This window comes from Myiozetetes cayanensis, unplaced genomic scaffold, assembly GCF_022539395.1.
Source record: "Myiozetetes cayanensis isolate MyiCay16 unplaced genomic scaffold, myiCay2020 scf141, whole genome shotgun sequence".
Classification (NCBI taxonomy): Eukaryota; Metazoa; Chordata; class Aves; order Passeriformes; family Tyrannidae; genus Myiozetetes; species Myiozetetes cayanensis.
In genome coordinates, this window is record NW_026087060.1 from 73,462 (window position 1) to 90,466 (window position 17,005).

The 17,005-nt window shown below is 45.2% G+C and overlaps 1 long non-coding RNA gene across 1 annotated transcript in view; it reads right to left on the minus strand.

Moving 5' to 3' along the window:
* The window catches only part of LOC126637116 (uncharacterized), a 32,300-nt gene extending 18,190 nt beyond the window's left edge, over positions 1 to 14,110 (minus strand). Inside the window, exon 1 of the long non-coding RNA XR_007628202.1 lies at positions 13,988 to 14,110. This is a non-coding gene — a long non-coding RNA (uncharacterized LOC126637116). The remainder of the gene's footprint in view (positions 1 to 13,987) is intronic.
* Between the last annotated feature and the right edge of the window lie 2,895 nt (positions 14,111 to 17,005).

Consider the following 17,005-nt stretch of genomic DNA (forward strand, 5'->3'; position numbering starts at 1 on the left):
GGGCTTCACATTCCTTTCTCCATAAAAATGCATTCAGTTTACACAAACAGTTTGGCCTTACACTCACTCAGGCTAAGGATATTGTACAAACTTGTCTGGAATGTCAGAAAATATTGTCTCCTATCTCTCCGCAGGGAGTTAACTCCTGGGGATTGCAGGTCAATGATTTGTGGTAGTCAGATGTTGCACATATTGTAGCATTTGGCCGACTTCACTTTGTCCATGTCACGATACATTCTCAGGTTTTCTGTGTGCATCTGCTCATGCTGGAGAAAAAAGCAGTGATGTGCATTGACATTGGACTCGATGCTTTGCAACAATGGGGCTGCCGCAGCAAATTAAGACAGATAATGGTCCCAGGTATTCAGCCACTGGCATGCGGATTTTTTTGCAACAGTGGGGGGTTCGTCATCTCTGGCATACCACATAACCCACAGGGGTAAGCTATTGTCAAACGACACCACTCAGTATTAAAAGTCATGCTCTTAAAACAAAAAAGGGGGAATATGACACGTCAGGAACAATTAGACAAAGCTGTATTTACTCTTGATTTTTTGAATTTGGATCACTTTAATTGTACCAGAGCAGGCTGTCATCACAGGACCACTGCCTCATTACATGAACAAAACCTGAAAGTATTATACAAGGATCCACAGGGCCCTCAGTGGCAAGGTCCAGTCGAGTTGTTAATGTGGGGAAGGGGATATGCATGTGTTCTATCGCCCACAGGACCCCGCTGGCTTCCAGTACATTTGGTAAAACCCTATCACGAGTTGGACGGACCTGACAGGCAATTCAATTCCACAAATGCAGAACCTGTCCCTCAAGACTCCTAGAAAGAGACCGAGGAATGCTGAGCGGCACAAGCCCTGCCCGGACATCACATGGGGAAGCTTGAAAAGATTGCAAGACTAGGCAGAACATATGATGGAGGCTGTCAGAGCTACATCTAATCCTCAAAACATCTTCCTAGCCTAACTGGCCATAGTGGCCAGCAACAGTACGGTAAAAGGGGCATTTCGGGGTGTGATGTGGGTCTCCTTGTTTAATCTAACACCCCTGTTTATTGGGTTCATATCCTTGATCCTCCAATGTTTCGGCCAGTCACATGGTGGAATCTGGAAATGCCTCTCTCTAATGATACTAACTGGATTGGAGGTGTTTAGCTGCCACCTCATGGCTCTTTGGAGGAAAACAAAGATTGGATTAAAACTAATGCAAGTCACACTTTTTTATACACATCATCCACCTGTATGTCTTGCCAATAGATCAATTAATAGCTGTCTACCATTTGTAGAAAAATTCCACTTGTATTATCAGCAAAGGGAAGATAAGGAACACACTAGTGGGAATTTAACTTTTCTTTCCATCACTGGACTTGATCATATCCTGATTGACAAAGAGACAGGGGGGATTGTCTCCCTCTCAACTAACCATTTGCAAAATTCCATGAAGCACCACATCAGATACACTTGCTGTACAGTGGACCCCTTGTAGACTAACATTGGATTACCTGGAGTAAAAATGATGGATTGGGGACCAAGGAGTCATTAGATTACCAACATATCACATCCTGTACACAAGTTACGAAGGAGACCCTTAAATGGACAGAAGGGGGTCTCTCAGGACCAGTACTGCAGGCAAGATATATAAACAGTTTTGGTCCTTGGGTAAGTAAACTATGGAGGGCTACGATACCATTTCTAATTAGACAAGTAGCACATGGACACTATTCCAGGGATAATTCGTTGTATCAACTAACTCTCACTATCTGGCATAATGACTCAGTCATGGTTTGTACCTCTCACCCGTATGTCTTCTTGGCTGCACCTGACATTGTGATTAGTGTTACTAACAATACATTTAATATTACTGTAAGTAATCCTTATTATTTTATTTGTATTACAAATCAGAATGTATCTACTCTCAATTTATCAGTAATAATTCCTATGCGCAGAAGAGTCGAACTGTGGCTCCTGGTGAACCTAACATTTGTAGGGCTCCTTCACTACAAACATCAATGGTGAAATTAAAGATTTGGCTAAAGCAATAAAATCCCAGATGTCTCAAACTCGATTTTTAGCTGAACAAAGTGTCTGGCAGGAGTTGTCTGATAACATTCAATGGCTAAATCCCAAACATTAGTTTGGAGGACCTAATTTAAGGATCTGGATATTTATAGTAGTAGCAGGTTTTTTAATAATCTGTCTGTTTTTAATATTTCAAGTCCTCTGGAAGTGCATCAGACAAACCTGAAAACAAGAAGCCTCGGTCCTGGCCCTCTTTGCAATGAACCCCGCATGTCAAAACAAAAAAAGGGGAATATGTGGGCTGATGAGTCAGCCCTGCACCTGCATTTAGTTAATTAGAACCAAAAAGGAGGATTGACCTTGAAGGATGTTTTGACAAAGAGAATGCTGTGTTCTCAAAGTGGAAAACCCCTAAATGGTCTGCATGATAGCGTGCATGGTTTTTCCCATGGCCAAAAACAGTCACAACATGATACAAGTGTGAATATGTGGGATCCTAACACCACTTTAGCAAGATCCTGGGAATTCTGGTTAACTCCTGCTGGAGTTGCCCTGGGAGGGGAATCAGCTGATGTGATGGTTCGAACTTGGCTCCCCGCCAAATGCCCAAACCCCAGTAGCAGCCTCCCCCTCCCTTCCCCCTTCCTTCTTCCCCTAGAGCAAATGAAAAAAACTATGTAAATTGAAGAACTCGAAAATCCAACTAGTTCTATAAAAAATATATATATTTGATGTATATTACAGTTAAGATGCTGTGTACACAGCAAAAAGGAATCCAAACACCGCCCGAACGGATAGGGAAAGGGGAAAAGGAACAAAAGGAGATGAAGGGACACCGAGCAGATATACGTAATCAAACTTGAGAACTAGTAAAATAACTAGTAAAACAAATCTCACCACGTCCCTTAAAAAGAAGTAGGATTGGCACACACGGCCAGCACTCTGCTATCCTCCACGTGGCAGGCCAGAGGTCGCTGCAGGCCTCAGCCTTAGATAAGCGAGACCAACGCAAGGACCCACTGTTCCTGTACTCCGCTGGAAGAGAAGAGAGAGAAGGCCTCTCCTCCCTTCTTATTTATACCCCAATTTACGTAAAAATCGTATGGAATACTGGGAACACTGCCTCTTCCTTGGTTACAAACTAGTAACCAAGGAAGGCCTAGATTAAACCCACCACAGCTGACTAGAGGGTGGAACCCAGCCCATCCACGAGGGATTTAAACAGCTGCTAGGAGCGCCAGTGACCAAGAGCGCAGTGAACAGGAGCAGGCAAACAGGGATGTGGTACGGCAGTTAGCAAGGCAGTAGCAGGCAAACAGGGACATGGCACAACAGTTAGTGAGGCAGTTTGCGCAGGCAGGACAAACAGGAGGGGCGCAGCCACCTCCCAGCTCTCTCAAATGAGCTTTTTTTCTTTTTCCTGCAACTTAACTAAAGCCAGCAGTGGTTTCCAAAAAAGTGAAAGCCATTGCTACTGTTATCACAAGGGGTGTGTTAACACAGATGGAACCCCCCAAAGAAGGACACCAAGATGGACACAGATGTTCAGGTCTCTGGCTGCGTAGAGTGTTTGAGCTTGGCTTTAGTACCAGAGGACAGTGTGAGTGGTATCTGTGTACAATGCGAGCAGGTGAATGATTTGCTGTACCTGGTGGCAGAGCTCAAGGAAGAGGTAGAGAGGCTAAGAAGCATTAGGGAAAGTGAAAGGGAAATTGACTGGTGGAGTCGCACCCTTTCAACCCCAAAGGAAGTCCAGCAGGAGATGGTGAAGCCCTGCCCCTCCTGCCATCAGGTAGATGGAGCCAACCAAGTAGATGGGGGGAATGGAAACAGGTCCCTGATTGGAGAGGTAAAAGAATCCCCTCTTGATCCCCATCACCTCCCCAGGTGCCCTTAAGGAACAGATATGAGACCCTGGACCCAGAGAATCAGGTAGAGGATAGTCAGAAGGAAGATCTGTCTGGAGGATCTCCTGATTGCACTCTGTCTACCAGATGGATTACAACCACAGCTATAAAGAAAAAGAGAAGGGTAGTTGTAGTTGGTGACTTCCTTCTGAGGGGAAATGAAGGCACTATATGTCGATCGGACCCATCCCACAGGGAGGTCTGCTGCCTTCCCGGGGCCCGGGTGTTACAATTTGCTTAAATATTGCAGAAAGAACTTCAGATTTGAATATTGCCTTGAGTAAAATTAAAACTCACACAAGTTATCTGTTGATACCAAAACTGATATTATTAATTGCTAAGAGATGCAAAGAGAAAAAGGAAAAAATAAGAAAAGGTTGGAAAGGGTTCAGATTATTTCTAGAAGCAGAGAAAGATACCACCGAAAACTACCTTTCTACTGTGCTGGTGTGTGGGGGGGGGAGAAGCAGTTTTCTACCTTTTTTTCTCTGTGGCTTTTTCGATGTTATCTCTTTAGCTGCAGGGGGTCTAACAGCTTTAGTTCTCTGGAATGCAGGATGTGTGGTTTCACTGCTCACGCCAAGCCGTGTCCCAGGCCGTGCAGGGTCTCAGTTCAGCTGCACTTCCCTGGCCCTCAGAAACATGGTAAGGCTAGAAGGATAAGAGATAACTCTGGCATGCAGCACGGTGGTCTCAGTTCTCTCCAGGTCGGCAGAGTCTCAGTCTCCCGTGGCAGGTAGGCAGCATACAATGGTGGAGAAAAGGTGGGGGGGGGCAGGAGAGGTTCTTGGCTGCAGTAACAAGTTCTCTCTCCTTTTCCTCTTCCCTGATTTTCCAAAATTTGTCCTCAAGTTTTATAGTGTTCAAAGGAGGTTGTATGTGGTTTCTTGCAATGTAGCCAGTTGAGATGTTCGAGGAGATATGATAACCATAAACAATAGCAGGATCCTTTGGCAGGAAAAGTCCTGTGGGAAGTCCTGGTGAGAACTTCTGGTAGAAAGTTGACAGAGAAATTTTGGTAGGAAGTTTCTGACAGGTAGAAACAATGGCGAAACATAAATTTTGGCATTTCTGTATTATCTGTGTGTTACGAGTGAGGGATATTAGTAGGAGACTCCCTGAGCTAATTTGGCCCTCAGATTATTATCCACTGTTGGTAGTCCAGGCTGGCAGCGATGACATTAATGGAAGAAGTATCAAGGTGATTAAAAGGGATTTCAAGGTGCTGGGTTGATTAGTTAATGGGACAGGAGCACAGGTGCTCTTTGTCTCAGTTCCTGCAGTAGCAAGGATGAATGAGAAGTAGGAAAACCCATCTCATCAATAGGTGGATAAAGGATTGGTGCCACTGGCAGAATTTTGGTTTTTTTGACCATGGGGCAAATTACATGGTACCTAGTCTCCTCAAATCAGATGGGCTTCATTTATCTAAGAAGTTGGTGGGGCTCATCAGGAGGGCTTTTAACTAGATTTGAAGGGGGAAGGGATTGAAACTGGGCTATCCAGAGATGAGCCTAAGGGTGGAAAACCCGAGTTAAGAGTTAAATCAGCAGCCCAGCTGAAGTGCATGTACTCCAATGCATGCAGTATGGGTAACAAACAAGAGAAGCTGGAAGCCATTGTGCAGCAGGAAAGCTATGGCGTAGTCGCCATCATGGAAACATTATGGGATGACTTGCATGACTAGAGTGCTACCATGGATGACTACAAGCTCTTCAGAAGGGACAGGCAAGGTAGGAGAGGTGGAGGAGTGGCTCTGTATGTTAGAGAGTCTCTTGACTCTGTAGAACTTGAAGTCAGTAACAATAAGGTTGAGTGCCTGTGGATCAAAATCAGGGGGAAGGCCAACAAGGCTGATATCCTGGTGGGAGTCTATTACAGACCACCCAACCAGGATAATGAGGATAATGAATTATTCTACAAGCAGCTGGCAGGTGTCTCAAAATTGCCAACCCTTGTTCTTGTGGGTGACTTTAACCTCCTGGATGTCTGCTGGGAACTCCACACAGCAAAGAGGCAGTCTAGAACATTCCTAGAGCTCCAGCTAGTAAATGAGCCTACCGGGGTGGGGCCCTGCTAGACCTTCTATTCACAAACAGAGAGGGGCTGGTGGGAGATGTAGTGGTTGCAGGCCATCTGGGGCACAGTGACCATGAAATAATAGTTTTCAATACTCAGGGATGCAAGAAGGGTCATCCATAAAACCTCTATGCTGGACTTCCGGAGGGTAGATTTCGGCCTTTTCAGAAGACTAGTTCAGAGTTTACCCTGGGAAACAGCCCTTGAAAACAAAGAGGTCCAGGAAGGATGGACATGCTTCAAGAAGGAAGTCTTGAATGCACAAGAGAAGGCTGTCCCAGTCTGCCAAAAGGCAAGCCGACGGGGAAGACGACAGGTCTGGCTGAACAGGGAGATTTTGAAGGAAATTAGGGGAAAAAAGAGAGCCTACCGATTATGGAAAAAAGTGATGGTTACTCAGGAAGAGTTTAGGAATAGAGTTAGTTCTTGCCGAAAAAAATCAGAGAGACGAAGGCAAAACTTGAACTCGATCTTGCCACTTTTGTTAAGGATAACAAAAAGTCTTTCTATAGACACATCAATAGCAAAAGGAGGGACGAGGAAAACCTCCATTCTTTATTGGACATGGGTGGGAACATAGTTATCAAAGATGAGGACAAGACTGAGGTATTTAACACCTTCTTTACCTCAGTCTTCAACAGTAAGATAGGTTGTCCTGAAGACAGCTGGCTTCTGGAGCTTATAGACAGGGATAAGAAGATGAATAGTCCCCCTGTAATCCAGGAGGAAACAGCGACCTGCTGAGCCACTTGGATCCTCACAAGTCTATGGGACCAGATGGGATCCACCCAAGGGTGATGAGGGAGATAGCGGAAGAGCTTGGCAAGCCGCTCTCCATCATTTACCAACAGGCCCGGCTCACTGGGGAGGTCCCAGGTGATTGGAAGTTGGCAAATGTCACGCCCATCCACAAAAAGGGCTGCAAGGAGGACCCGGAAAACTACAGGCCCGTCAGCCTGACCTCAGTGCCTGGCAAGGTTATGGAGCAGATCATCCTGAATGCAATCACACAGCACCTACAGGATGGACAAGGGAGCAGAGACAGCCAGCATGGGTTTAGGAAGGGCAGGTCCTGTCTGACCAACCTGATCTCCTTTTGTGATCAGGTGACCCACCTGGTGGATGAGGGGAAGGCTGTGGATGTAGTCTATCTGGACTTCAGCAAAGCCTTTGACACCATCTGCCATAGCATTCTCTTGAAAAAGCTGGCAGCCCACGGCTTGGACAGATGCACTCTGTGCTGGGTTAATAACTGGCTGGGGGGAAGGGCCCAGAGAGTGGTGGTGAATGGTGCTGCAACCAGTTGGCAGCCGGTCACTAGTGGTGTCCCCCAGGGATCAGTGTTGGGCCCAGTCCTGTTTAATATCTTGATCGATGATTTAGATGAGGGGATTGAGTCCACCATTAGTAAATTTGCAGATGACACCAAGCTGGGGGGGAGTGTCGATCAGCTGGAAGTCAGGAGGGCTCTGCAGAGGGACCTGGACAGACTGGAGAGTTGGGCTGATTCCAATGGGATGAGGTTCAACAAGGCCAAGTGCTGGGTCATGCACTTTGGCCACAACAACCCCATGCAGCACTACAGGCTGGGCACAGAGTGGCTGGAGAGCAGCTAGGCAGAAAGGGACCTGGGAGTTTGGATTGACAGGAAGTTGAACATGAGCCAGCAGTGTGCCCAGGAGGCCAAGAAGGCCAATGGTGTCCTGGCCTGGATCAGGAACAGTGTGGCCAACAGGTCCAGGGAAGTGATTCTGCTCCTGTACTCAGCACTGGTGAGGCCACACCTGGAGTATTGTGTTCAGTTCTGGGCCCCTCAGTTCAGGAAGGATATTGAGGTGCTGGAGCAGGTCCAGAGAAGAGCAACCAGGCTGGTGAAGGGACTCGAGCACAAGTCCTGTGAGGAGAGGCTGAGGGAGCTGGGGTTGTTTAGCCTGGAGAAGAGAAGGCTCAGGGGAGACCTCATCACTCTCTACAACTACCTGAGAGGAGGTTGTATCCAGGTGGGGGTTGGTCTCTTCTCCCAGGCAACTATCAGTAAGACAAGAGGGCATGGTCTTAAGCTCTGCCAGGGAAGGTTTAGGTTAGATGTTAGGAAGAAATTCTTTACAGAGAGCATAATCAGGCATTGGAATGGGCTGCCCAGGGAAGTAGTGGATTCTCCGTCCCTGAAGGTTTTTAAGATGAGAATGGATGTGGCACTTAGTGCCATGGTCTAGTAACCACGGAAGTAGTGGATCAAGGGTTGGACTTGATGATCTCAGAGGCCCTTTCCAACCCAGCTGATTCTATGATTCTATGATAACTAAAAGACAACACCAGGTGCTGTTTATAAAAGAATATGAATAAAAGGGAAACGCAGAAAGAGATCTGTGGAGAAATCCCGAAATCGAATTCTGTGTGTGTGCAGCCTCATTTCTTCATCGCCCATAGTAAAACACTGCTGTATTGTTTTTTGTTACTAACAAGAATGGGCTATCTCTGATTTAGAATAAAAATGTAGCATAAATTATCAAACCTAATGAGAACAGGAACATGGGGTGATAGCAGAGCCCTTGAAAACACAAGCACAGGAAGATGCTGAAATGCCCCAGTGCTATAAACAACTCAGCAATAGTTGAGTACTGGTCACTAAAGAAATGCAACCCTGAGAGATGGGTAAATATGGTTTTAGGATAACAAAGAAAAGCTATTAAACACATACAAGAGACCATATACAGTAAATTCAAATAAAATATGGAGTAGAAAACAATGAAGAAAAACTAAGATTTGGATTTTTATATGCATTTCTATATGCAGACTCAGAGAAGCGCAAAACTATCAACATCATACTCCTCTCAGCAAAGGATTTTGTGATTAAAGACAACCAGCACGGCTTCACCAAGGGAAAATCCTGCTTGACCAACCTGGTTGTGTGAGACACTGGATTCAAATCTCCCTGAATTATCAAGGGTTGGACTTGATGATCTCGGGGGTCTTTCCCAACCCAGTAGATTCTATGATTTGATGACTGATATGAGTCAGAGCCAACTCACTGGGAGTGTATGTGTGTGTGTGTGTGTGTGTGTGAGAACTGGGCCTAGACCTGCAGGTACACATAAGGCCTGCTTGTGAGAAATAAAGGACTGGTTTTATTATAAGCAGATAAGATAGACAAAATTACTAACAAAGTTATTTTTGTTTTCTTCTTATTACTAACCTTTAGGTGTACTGCGAAAGTTGTAAGGCATACAGTTCAGTCTCGGAATGTATGCCAGGGACTGACCGCACAGGAATAGGGAAATTACATATTAACTGAAAATAAAGCTGACTCAGTCTTATGCCATGTGGGTAGCCATGCGGGCACATGGAGGTTGCCATGTTGCTGGAAACTCCTCCCCTGGCATGAGGGGGAGGCACCGAAGAGCCAATCTGAAGAAGAGGAACACACCCTACCCCATGACGTAAACAGGGTTGGACTTTAAGGATGTGATAAGGGATGTGATAAAAGGTCACTGCCTGAAAAACCATCCTAGGCCTTGAGAGGCACATTCTGTGACGACATGGGACCCCTGGGAGAATTGAATCAGGTAATGGGACTCACTTTTGAAATAATGTTATAAGCTCTTGGGCAAAGAAACGTGACATTGAGTGGATCTATCACATCCCTTATCACCCACAAGCCTCTGTAAATATTGAGAGGTATAATGGACTGTTGAAGACTATGTTAAGAGCATTAAGTAATGGGACATGGAAGCATTGGGAGGCAAATTTATCTGAAGCTACTTTGCTCGTCAACAATAGGGAATCTGCTAGCCGCCTGGGTCCTGCCCAAACGCAACCCTTACATACTGTGGGAGGAGATAAGGTCCCCATACTACACATGGGGAAGTGGCTGGGGAGTCAGTGTGGGTTTCTCCTCCCATGGGAAAAGGCAAACCCATCTGTGGAATAGTCTTTGCTCAGGGACCAGGGTATACCTGGTGGGTAATGTGGGAAGATGGGGAGACCTGGTGTGTGTCTCAAGGAGATGTAACCTTGGGGTAAAAATAATCTGTGCTCTAAGTTGTATGTCGCAGGAAGTAAAGTAGGAGGGCAATGAAGAGTGAATTTGTGAGGAAGAAGGAGAGTGTGACAATGATCCGAGCCAGGTTGGTGTCGGCGCACAATGATCGATTGTGCTGCTTCTCCTGTCCTGAGTACCCATCCTAATGGAACTGAGCCCAAGATCTGGAGGGGTGGAAGGAGCTTATAAAATAGGAAAAATAATATCTACCTGTGAAAGGATGGGGGATAGTCAGAAGATATATATATATATTATGTGAGATCTGAGTATAACACAAATGGTATGGAATAAGGGGTGGAGACTGTATTGGGTCTGGCTGAACTGGAGTTCATTTCCCCATAGCAGTCCTCACAGTGCTGTGCTTTGCATTGGTAGCTAGAAGGGTGTTGATAACACATCAACGTTTTGGCTACTGCTGAGCAGCGCTGGCACAGCATCAACACTTTAACATTCCTCCCCCAATTGAGGGCAAGATTCTGGGAGGGGACACAAGTAGGCCAGCTGACCCAAACAAACCAAAGGGATATTCCATACCATATGACATCAGTTCAGATATGAAAAGCTAAGGAAAGGAGGAGGAAAGGGGGGCATTAATTGTTTCCAATGGCTGCCTGCTGAGAAATCATTACGTGTTGCTGAAGCCCTGCTTTTCAAGAAGTGGCCAGACATCGTTTACTGATGGGAAGTAGAGAATAAACCTTGTTATTTTTTGCTTCACTTGTGCATGTACAAACTTTGGCTTTAGTAAACTGCCTTATCTTAACCTATGGGTCGTTTTCCATCTTATTCTCTCTCCCCTGTCTGTCTGGGAAGGGGAATGAGAGCAGCTTGGTGGGCACTTGACATCCAGCCAAGGTTAACCCACTACAACCCCCAAGTCTCAAATGAACAAAAGGAAAAACCAATAGACACATGAATTATGGCAGAAATTGGGCTATATTGAAGGGGACTGGAGGCATCTCTTTTTATTCCCTCAGCTGATCCTCTGGTTCCAATTAAACTGGGGAATTAAACAATAGATTTTCTAGTGGATACTAGAGCAACTTATTCTGTAGTTACTCACTGCAAGGGACCTTTAAGTAAAACGAAAGTAGGTATTATTGGTGCGATCGGGAGGAAATCCCTCAGACCATTTTTACAACCAGTGGAATTCACAATTGGAAACACAAAATTAACACATCAGTTTCTCTATATGCCAGAGTGTCCTTTGCCATTGCTCGGAAGGGATTTACTATGCAAATTAAATGCACAATTAACTTTTTCTGAGGAGTCTGTCCAGTTTCACATTCCTTCAGAAAATGCATGGAAAGCACAGATCTGCCTACTCACTGAGGAAAAACCTACAGAAGAGATAATCCCCAGTGAAGTTTTAGATGCAGTTATACTATTGGTTTGGGCATTGGGAGGAGCAAGAAATGAGAGTCCAGTAAACATTGAACTGAAACTAGGAGTCTGACTAGTAAGGAAAAAACAATACCCTATAAAGTTAGAGGCCCAACAAGGATTGGAACCATTAACAGACTCTCAGAATTCGGGTTATTAAGGGAATGCCAATCAGAATTTAACACTCTTATCCTCCCAGTGAAAAAGCCTAAATCATCAGAATATAGACTAGTGCAAGATTTATGGGCATCTGGTAGTCCTAAATCCTCAATACCAGAGACTAATATGTACTTTACAGTGTTAGATTTCAAAGACATCTTCTTTTGCATACCTGTGGACAGAGTCAACTTGTCTTTGCCTTTGAATGGGAAAATCTAACTACAGGACAGAAGCTGTTCAACCATCCTCCCATAAGGATTATCCTAGCAAAGGAGCTGGAACAATGGCATCGTGAGTCTTAACTCAGTCACTTTGCTTCCCGTCTCAGAGACATGAGAACTGCAACATATGCCTTTGGCACAGTCCATGCTCTGCCAAATTATACAAAAGAAGAGGATAAAGAAGGATGCTGGGAAACACCTGTAAAGCAGCTATAGGTCTCTGAGAAGATGATGGAAAACCTACTTAAAAGGATGAATCAAGAGAGGCGTGGGAGCAGATATATTGTTGCTTTCAGCAAAGAAGCAATAAAAATATCTATTAGTATTAGTAGATATCTTTTCTGGTTGGCCAGAGGCTTTCTCCTGTCATACCAACAATAGTAGAGAAATAATTACAGTTTTGTTAAAAGAATTAATATCCAGATTTGGTATACCAAAAGGAATCTTCAGATAATAGACCCCACTTTATAGCAGAAATAGCGCGGGAAATGTTTAAGTTTTTGCAGAATAATTAGGAATTAAATACCCCATGAAGACCACAGTCTAGCGAGAAGGTAGAAAAAATGAATTAGACAATAAAGAAGCAAATATCAAAGTTATGTCAAGAGGCTCAGTTGAAATTGATGGTCGTCAAGTTTGCTTCAAACTATAATAGTAACAGCTATTGTCATTATCATAGTTTGTATTACCTTGAGTTGTGTCAAAAGATTAATTATACAATCAACAGTAGGAGTTCACGTGTTGCTAGCCAGGAAAAGTAGTGAGGTTTACAAGCCTTGTCATAAGGACAAATCTTGTAGCCTCATAAGAGGAAAATGATATCAAGCCCCTCAAGATTTGAATCAAACTTTGTAATTTTTTTTAGTTGTTAATCAGTAGCTATAGCTGGACAGTTATGATTAAGCAATTGCATTGAGAGCATCGTATGTTTGGCTAATCTTTTGTTTTAAGGAAAAGGGAACACAATTCCAAGATGAACGGGCTGTCTGGACAAGAGCCACCAGGAGTGAAGTCAGCAGAACTGAGCAGTAACTGGGGAGAAAGGTAGTTCTGGCAGGGGGAGATTGCGACCATTGACTCATTGACCACCTACTCAAAATGGACCCCAAACTCAAACGGAAAGAAAAACTGCACCTGTGGACTAATTAGCATGAGAAGCGAGAGATATAACTAGCAAATAAGGGTTTGAGTATTAATTAATGAAAAACTTATGTAATCTGTAACCAATGAATGTGATGCCTTTGCTTATTAGAATGTATAAATAGTGTAAAGTTTTGATGATTGGGGAGCCAACCTTTTGTGAGTTGCCACCCAGCTCCCTACTTTACACAAACTAGAATAAAAAATAGAAATACCTTGCCTTGGTGTGTGAATTGGCACTGTGCACCCAGTAACCAACCCACACCTGTACTTTCAGCAGCAGGCCCACATTTTCCCTAGTATTACTGTTGTTATTGATGCATTTGAAGACTTTATTTTTCTGGCATACATAGATTTTGCTATGGTTTTCCCTTATCCAAATAAAAGAAAAATAACAAGCAAGATGGATAAACTGCAACTTTTCTTAAAAATGAAGACTGTGTTAAATCTAGAGAAACCCGAGACTCTGGTGTTGGACATTGGTTTTGCAGTGAGAACTATCAAATCAAAAAGATCCCATTCAACAATTGTTTTGGTAAAACAGGTAAGACTAAGGCCTCTGCGAGGTATATGGCGAGACTGCCCTGTACACGGAACGGGCAGTGGGACAAAAGCCCCGTTTAATTGCGGTCTCAGGAAAAAAAAGGCCTTTTGCTAACGATGGTGCGCAGGGGGAAGAAACCGGTAGCCATGGCAGAATTTGTGCCACAGCCACCCTCCGACACACCTCGGCAGCCCCACCCCACCGCCATACGCCCCAGCGCAAGAACTCCCAGACCCCACAGCAGGCATGGCCGGCAGCGCAGAAAGCCCTGCTCGCAGCTCCTCTGCTCGGCACGGCAGAGCCCCCGAGGACCACGGCAGCGGCAGAGCCCCTCCCCACTCTGGACGACGGGGGCTGTCCTCAGAGCTCATAGCAGGGCCGAGCCCACTCCCCCTCTCCGCTCGCCCCCTCGGGAGCGGCGGGATCACCTTCAGCTTCTCCCAACAGCTGCCCTTCACCCCTGACCCCACAGGCGCACTCACCGTCTCACGACTCCGATCTTAATCTTGATCTGCCTCAAGCGTGGGTCTGCCATAACGGGGCTGACGGAGGAGCAGCACAGACTGGACTCTAGCGACACAACACCGCGACTGCACAACCCCATCCCGCGCATGCGCTAAGCCACCAGCATGGAGGCGCGATTGGAAGCGGGGGCAGAACCCCTCGCCCCTCCCCCTTCCCCCCCGGCACCCGGTGAAGACGTCCCGATAGCGACCAGCGGGCGGCCGCCCCTCGAGTGACCGGGTTTAATTCCCCATTTCTTCATAAGTACACACGAAAAACAAGTCTGAATCCACCCTCAGATGCAGTAATAGGAGTTATTCTGAGATACAAACAAATTAAAAGGCAACATCAGCACTGGTAGCTCAGTCCTAGAGTTATAACTGACTGATGGTTCAAGGGTTGTTTTCCTTCATGCTTATACTTAGTTGAGGTTAACCATTTAAGGGGTCAAATTCTAGAAAAATAATCATTTGGTTCTGTGCTTGAAAGAACTTCCCCTAAATGAGCATTTAAATCAATAAGAAAGATGAAAAGAAATAGATTCAATGAATAAATCAGAAAGATAAATATAACTTCAGTGGAGTACAATTCAGGAAGGTCTGTATAGACCTTTTGTTTTTCACATCCTTTTGTCCTGTGTTAGTCACTTGCCCTGACTCTTGGCACTTAGTGACCAATCTCTTGAGAAAAAACAGCTGCAAAGGAGGATGTTATATTTCTCTTGATGATATGCCACTTATAGATCATTAGCTGGCAGCTGTAGGAGTGCAACTGGCACTACTGTGCCCCCTTCAGACATAGTATAGGGAGGGCCAAGATCACTCAAGTCCATGGAATTGTATCTTATTCGCAGAGGAGGACAAACATGACCTGTGTTACTTTGGTGTGGAAAAATACTGAAAGACAAAGCTCAACAAGAAGGAATGCCCCTGTTGGCGATAGTTCACCAGAAACAAACTGGCTGCACACATTAGGAGCAGGAACACTGAGGGAACTTGGTGTACTGCCCTGAGAGAGGCATGAAACAAAGGATGGAGCGGCATAGAGGTGTTGCAGTCATGCTCTGTTTAAAACAATGCAGTTAATGGGAATTGAGCCAAAGGAACGAACCAAATGGTGACCAAAAGCTGAACTTTGTTTCATTAACTCTAAAATACATATTACTTTTCACATCCCTGCATATGCTAATGAATAAAACCTGCTTTACATGTATGACTAAAGTCACTAAAACTCCACCTGATCATGAAATAACATCAACTGAAACTTTATCTTTTCCTCACCCTCAAAGAAAACAATATAAATATAACTTAAGTGGGGAGGGAGGTCAGATGAGACTCCACCTTTGTATCCTGAGATGGTCAATGGGCTGTACCCATGTCCCCCATAGGGATGCCTATTGGGTAAGCTTTATTCTGCAGAAATACTATTACTTATGTTTTCTGATATCAGTGTATTTCTGAACCTTATTCTGTCACAATAATCAATAAATAACACTATTTGAGAATCTGGAATTTTATTAAATGCATCCAGACTTATAGTTGAACCCATGCTATTTGCACATCTGGGATTGCAAATGTGACCAGACTTAAAGTGTAACCACACTGTTTGTGCATCTGGCACCTTATCAGACTTACAGTGTGTAGTGGGTTTCTGTGGCTAGGTTTTGGTGGCAGGGGGGCTACAGGAGTGGCTTCCATTAGAAGCTGCTAGAAACTTCCTCTGTCTGGTGGAGCCAATGCCAGCCAGCTCCAGGATGGGTTTCCTGCTGCTGGCTAAGGCCAAGCCAATCAGGAGTGATAGTAATGCCTCTGTGATAATATATTTAAGAACAGAAAGTTATTGCGCAGTGAAAAAAATTCCAGCCAGGGAAGAGCAGAGTGAGAACATGGGAACAAGGTAGACAACAAGGTCAGTGCAGAAGGAGGGGCAGGAGTGCTCCAGGCCCCGGAGCTAAGGCCCCTGCAACCCGTGGTGCAGACCATGGTGAAGCAGGCTGTCCTCCTGCAGCCCATGAAGGAGCCCATGCTGGAGCAGGTGGATATCTGAAGGAGGCTATGACCCTGTGGGAGGCTTAAGATGGAGTAGGGTCCTGCTGGAGACCTGTAGCCTGTGGAGGGAGGAGCCCACACTGGACCAGTTTTTTCCTGGGTAGGACTTGTGGCCCCTGTGGGGGACTCATGCTGGTACAGCTCATTCATGAAGGACTGCACCCTATGGAGGAATGATCCACAGGACAGCAGTTTTGTGAAGAACTGCTGCACGTGGGATGGACTCACGCTGGAGAGGTCCATCAAGGACTGTCTCCTGTGGGAGGGACCCCACAGGAAGCAGGGGAAGGACTCCTCTCTCTGAGCAGCAGCAGAAACAACTGACCGTAACCCCCATTCCCTGTCTCCCTGCACTGCTGGGGGGGAGGAGGTGGAGTTTGGAAGAAAGGAGGGGTGGGGGGAAGGTGTTTTTAAGATTATTTTACTTCTCACTCTTTTGCTCTGATCCTGTTAGGAATAAATTTATTTAATATCCCCACTCTGAGTCTGTTTTGCCCATGATGTTGATCAGTAAGTGACCTCTCCCAGCTCTTAACTCATGAATCTTTCATTGTTTTTTTTTCTCTCCTCTGTCCAGTTGCAGAGGGGAGTGAGAGAGCGGCTTTAGTGGGTACCTGGTGTCCAACTAGGGTCAACCCACTACACAAAGCCAAATTGGTTGCTCTAAAATATTATCTGTGAAGGTCTCCTGGGGACTCGAACAGACAGATAATATACTAAGAAGGGGAAGGCTGAGCTGAAACAGGAAGGGTTAATTGAAACACTTTTACTGTAAACCCATAAGAGCCCCCCTTACCCCCTGTACTTCGTTTACTGTAAACTGTAAGGCTATGTCCTGTACTAAGGGCATTAGACCTTAAAGGAACCACAACAAACACTAGACAAAGAACTCAACACCCATAAATCTCATCCAGAGGAGCCAAGGTAGACATTTGAATAGGTAAAGTA